The following is a 6,000-nucleotide window of genomic DNA, read 5'->3' on the forward strand; positions in this document are numbered from 1 at the left end:
AGTGTGGGAGGTGTCAGGTACAAGATAGAAAATTCACCTGGTCATTGCAGAGGCGGGCAGCAGGGCCCCCAGGGCAGAGGGGACTGGGGAACAGGTGACAGCACTTTGGCTCAGCCACTTTGATCTTATGATGGTAGGTTTGGAGGAGACTGAATTTCATTCATAAAATGTTTATTGCTCGAGGTTATTTGACTTGCTTACAGGGAGAGAATAATCTAGGTTATCCTGTAGGGTCCCATGTGACCCAACCCTGCCTTTATCTCCCATCTCCCAGGGAGCTGAACTTGCTTCCTGACTGTCGAGGTTGCCGTTACACTTTGTTGGCTCAACCCTGTGTCCTCAGTGCTCCAGAGTTATTCCGTGAAGATCGTCAAGGCTAATTAATGCCTGGGTTGTAAGACCTCTCCCTAGGGAAAGGTGAGAGGACCACATTCCCAAACGCCAGGGGGCGTCACTCTCACAGGGCACAGCCTTTTAGCCTAAAGGGCCCAAGTCCAGACCAGCATATTCATAGAAGGAAGGATGTGTTGAGAATTTTGCTGCTCCTGGCTCTGAAAAATAAACTCAACAGTGACTTTAAAATAAATACACAGTCCTCACGAGTACTGCTCTCATATTAACATCAGTAATACATATTTAATATTGGATGGGTAAACCACATAGACACCAAAACACCAAATGTTACAGAGCCCCTAGCTTTTGTCGTGTTTATTGTCATTGAGCCATGTCTGCCAGTAGGGGGCTCTATTGACCATCAAATGGAAAGAAACCCTGGCAGCAGCAGACACAAGTGCATGGATTCCACCTTGACCTTTATAAGGTAACTTACAAGAAGAAAACCCATTCAGAAATCTTTTCTGGGAGTACTTGTACAGCAGAAAAGGGAGAGTCAGACCATACCAACCCACATGGCTGGAGAAGGGTGTGTTTCGTAGACGGGAGAAAGTATATTGGACTGCACCAGATACCAGCCCTTAGATTTACATATTACTGAACGAAGAGCAGGTTAGAACTGACAAAACTAGAAACGCCTTATTCTGAGCCAGACCTGTGTTCCTGAAAGAAAAAAAAATGTAGGGGGAATAGTCTTAGAGCTTGATCTACTGATTGATTGACCACAAATAGCCCCTGCACTTGATTCTTTACCTAAACACAGTAGCAAGATCAGCCTCTGTACACGCGCACAGACACACAGATAAACACACACAGACACTAACTCAATTAAAACCCTTTACTGCCCTCCCATTTCTTCTGAGCCCGAGTATAATAGAAAAGACTCACCATGATCTCGGTCCCTCACAATCTGGCCCCCCGACACCGTCTGTGGGGTGATCTTCCTCCACGCTCCCACTCTGTCCCTTCTGCTAGTCGTTGCCTGTTCGTCCTCTGGATCTCAGCTCAACTGCTTTCTCTTGGAGAAACCTGCACCCCGAGGTAAGATGCTCACAAGAGCACCTTGTACTTTGTCTTCAAAGCTCTATTGATAAGTTGGCTTCCTCTGCTAAACATGGCACTAAATAATGGTTAGCACCCATGATTCACGTATGCCACTGTCAGATGATATCCAGTCTACTCTCTAGATCACACGTTCCTTGAGTTTAGGGCTCATGCTTTTATTCTCCACATGTCCTAGTGCCCAGCCCATGGCTGGGTTTAGAGTCTTTTTTTTTTTAATATATCTGTAAAATAAATGATTGAAGAAACAGCCAGGAGCCTGTCAGCTGTTCAGCACTCTCCTACCTATTAACAATTTTTTTCACCCAGAAATTAGAATGAGTAAAATTTGGGTATTATATACCAGGCTATTTGGGACATTTGGGGAAAATGGTGTAAACAAAGTACTTAAATGTTAACTGCAAAATACAGAGAAAAAAAATAAGAGATGACAAAACTAAAATGTTGTCCTATCTGCCACAGTTACCAAAAGGGCATATTTTAAGGATGCCTGTGTTGACGGGGTGGGGGGCAGGATGCTTGTATTGACAGGGTGGAGGGCAGGTTAGCATTTCTACATATTCATTCAGGTGAAGCTGAATACTGGCATTAAACCAGGAAACCTGGATAACTCAGCTCAGCCTCTACTGAGCAGAGCAGAGATCTAGAGAGAGAGAGAGAACTCTGTAATAGGTGTCAGGGAAAGCCATATTCAATGCAAGAGTATACTGCGCTGGGCTAGACCGATCAGAATTCTCTCTCTACTTCTCTGTTTTCCTTCACTTTATATTAAATGAGTATATTACACTTTAAAGTATAAAATATAAATTTAAAATGGAAACTAAAATAAAAACAAGCCTCCAGAGCACAGACTCTTGGATTAAGGAGGTGATGCTGAACCATCACATTGTGTCTTCTCCAAGCACTTTCAACTACTTACAGAGGGAGCGCGCCTACCCACTGAGCTAGTGTTTCATTTCCACTCCAGTCTGAGCAGCAGGAGTCAGACAACTCCTAGAGTTCCGGGAAGGTGCGGTTCATCCTCACACTGAGGACCTCCAATCCTGTTCCCTTCATTTCTTCCTTATCTGTATGTCACTTGGAGCCACTTCTCAGGGACGACTGGGTGAATTAAAATAAATGAATGACGGCCAAGGCCAGAGAAACACGAATGAGACTCCGGGGCAGACAGAGAAGAGAGAAGATGAGAAAACGGCTCAGTGGATTGACTCTGCCAAGGAACAAAGACTACTTCTGCTTTAAATCCCCCTCTGGATGTGTGACCTTCATCCAGTTACAAAGTAAAACTTTGTGACAGCTAAAAATTTAGCTAAAAGATTAAGGTTAACTTCGCACCGCCAAGCATGAAGAGCACAGGGAGTCAGACACAGTGAGAACGAAGTTAAACCGGAATGTAAGGTCAGCCAGAGTAAGTTCACTTCCCTCAATCACTTCCCGGTCCCCGCAAGGCCTGGAAAATGTGTGGCATTAAATGTTCTAAACTGCTTGAGGTATTCCCCAACTGATTCGGTTCCTATGAGACACAAGTCACCCCACATCCCCAGGCAACCCCAGGCTCTCGTGGCCCCACCTGCTCAGCCTCCATGCACAAAGATGCTGTGAGATGGAGAGAAAACCAGATGTCTGTGGGACGGGCTCCATGGCAGACAGAGGGAGCAGGAGAGAATGCTGCCCATACATCCCTCACAGACAAGTGTGGCATTCACTAATCACATCTCCTTTCTTGACCTTACAAACAAATTAAATCTAATTCCATTTCGAGGAACCGATAGCCACAGCTAAGAGCATTACCGGTTGGTTTTCTATGCATCTCTAACCTTTCCTGAAAATGTCCCCAGACTGCAAAGGGTGGCCTGCACATGGAAGCCTGGCCTGGGCAGACTCCATTTATTCATTCAACAAAATGTGCTGAGCACCAACTGTGCCAAGCACTGTTCTAGGCTTTGGGTAGATGGCAGAGGAAACAGAAGGAAAGGCCCACCCCCTTAGGAAACTTATATTCAAGCCAAGGGGAGACAGACACTGGATAGCAATGATAATAAGTAAGTTAGAAGTCTGCTGGGAGGTAGTAAGTGATATGGGGGATAAAACTTACAGAAGAAGTGAGAGTGGGTATTGAGGAATCCTGCACTGTAAACAGGACGGTCAGGATGAGCCTTGTTGAAGAGGTGACTTAAGAAGGTGAGTCAGGGAAGTAGCAGCCCTCCTACTACGAGCGAATGTCTTCCTCATAGCACAGGAACGTCTTCCTATTTCTTCCGGGGCCTTCATGACAGAGCAAGGAAGGTGCAATCAAGTCTGGCTTCCTTTCCCCTAAACTAGTAGAGAAAACATTTTAATCTTAAAAGGAAAATAACTACTACCAGGCAGGCTGCACTACCAGGCAGGGGCATCCTTCTCTTCACCGGACCCCAGGGCCTGGCCCATGGAAAGTGCCCAATCAATCTCTGGTGAATGAATGACCAACCAATCTCCTGCTATCTATAGATAATGCACCATTCAAGGAAGACATTGCCAGAGAGCCACTGGAGCAATGTCCCCAGGGGTCGTGCTGATTCCCCAGTGGACCCCCATCTTCCTGCTCCCCCTAGACAGGAGATCAGGCTGCCTGGCCCAGGAGAGAGAGCCCTGGCCACGGGAGACAGGGCAGCAGTAGGGACATCTCCAGGTGGCTGTGCCTGTCCTATGTCGGGGGTATCAGCAGCTCTGTTCTGTTTAAACCAGTGCATTCGCTTCCTGCAGTCCCTGCTTTCTGTCCTCCAGGGCTGGGTCCTGCAGGGGATCGGGAGACAGCCTTAGGATGCCCCCTGGTCCCTGCCCCCTGGTGTCTGATATTCGTGCACTATGTAAACCATTGTTGCCCTTTGACCCCTCCCCCCTCTGTCTTTAAAATCAATCAGTAAATTCTCCAGCCAGGGCACATACAGGGGCCGCTCGATGTTCCTGCCCCTATCAACATAAATAAATAAATAATAAAATCAATCCATTTAAAAAAAAAAAAAAGAAAATTCGGCAATGAAAGAGCTGGCCTTCAGCCTCAACTCTTCTAGACTAAATGCTATCTATGCATTTTCCACAATGCCATACTATCCTTTCTGGTCTTTCCCAACTTCCTTTCCTGGCTTCTCCTCTGTCGTGAGATTTACTGACCGTCCTAGATCACTGGAGAGCAACTCAGGAGACAGAGCTCGTATTCGAGCATCTTCTCCTGGCCCCCAGCCTGTGGCTTAAATGAGGGCATTTTCCAAACAAATAAATGCATAAATAAACACTAAGAGCCATTGCTAACTACAGATCCTCACAAAACTAACTTATAAATAGAACAAAATCATGTAAATTGTGAAGGGAATGATCCATGTTAAAAATATTCAACAGTGTTGATTTATTTCCAAGTAAAGATAATGATTAACTCTATACTCGGGTAAGGCAATTGTGTTAATTGGTTTAATTTTACACAACCAAATTTCAAGGGGACCCTATGACATTCAAGCTTAGACTTCAGAGGAAATTAGACCCGGACACAAGATCCTCATTTTTCTCTGTTCCTCTTTCCTAAATCTGCTTTTCCCTAGAACCAGAGCATTCTCAGGCCCGAGAGAGTCACTTACTGTGTATGAGGACCAATAACTATATGAAACATTAAAATAGACAAGTATAGATAATGATGTAATGAACTGTAGGTCCAGAGTCAGCATACACCAGACTGGAGCTGTCCCCTCCTGGAGAAGGAGACATCTGTCAACATGCCCTCCGCCCCAACTGCACTGGACCCCTGGCTCCTTCGCAAGGGACCACGCATCCCAAGGCTCCGTGGCTTCTTCCAGGCAGCTCCCTTGCACGGCATAGAGCCTGGACCAGACCCTTCTTCCCTTGCAGCCCTCAGGAGAAACTTGGAAGTGCTTTGGAACATATATTTCAGGCACAAATGTGAAGACATTATCAATATAAGACAAGTGATTAGAAAGCTCCTGCGACCCGGTTTCCTGCACCTCCACGTGGTTCTCCGTAGCTCCAGCGTCATGTGAAGGGTCCAGCCCCCCTCAAGAGAGCGAGCTGAGCACTTAGTTGCCCCAGTGTGAGGACAAGCCCGGGTCCCCCTTAGTGCAGTCAAAGCCACACAGGCCTCAGCTATCTGGGAGGTATGCTATGCACAAACAGGAACCAAATTAGGGGAACCGAGCCAACCACTGTCAGAAAAAGAAAAGGTGCTCCAACTCATATACAAATGTGTATTTTTTCAAACATTGCCCCTGCTTTTGTACTTAAGAAACGAAAACAGGCCCTGGCCGGTTGGCTCAGTGGTAGAGCATCGGCCTAGCGTGCGGAGGACCAGGGTTCGATTCCCGGCCAGGGCACACAGGAGAAGCGCCCATTTGTTTCTCCACCCCTCCGCCGCGCTTTCCTCTCTGTCTCTCTCTTCCCCTCCCGCAGCCGAGGCTCCATTGGAGCAAAGATGGCCCGGGCACTGGGGATGGCTCTGTGGCCTCTGCCTCAGGCACTAGAGTGACTCTGGTCGCAACATGGCGACGCCCAGGATGGGCAGAG

This window comes from Saccopteryx bilineata, chromosome 1, assembly GCF_036850765.1.
Source record: "Saccopteryx bilineata isolate mSacBil1 chromosome 1, mSacBil1_pri_phased_curated, whole genome shotgun sequence".
In the NCBI taxonomy this organism is placed as follows: domain Eukaryota; kingdom Metazoa; phylum Chordata; class Mammalia; order Chiroptera; family Emballonuridae; genus Saccopteryx; species Saccopteryx bilineata.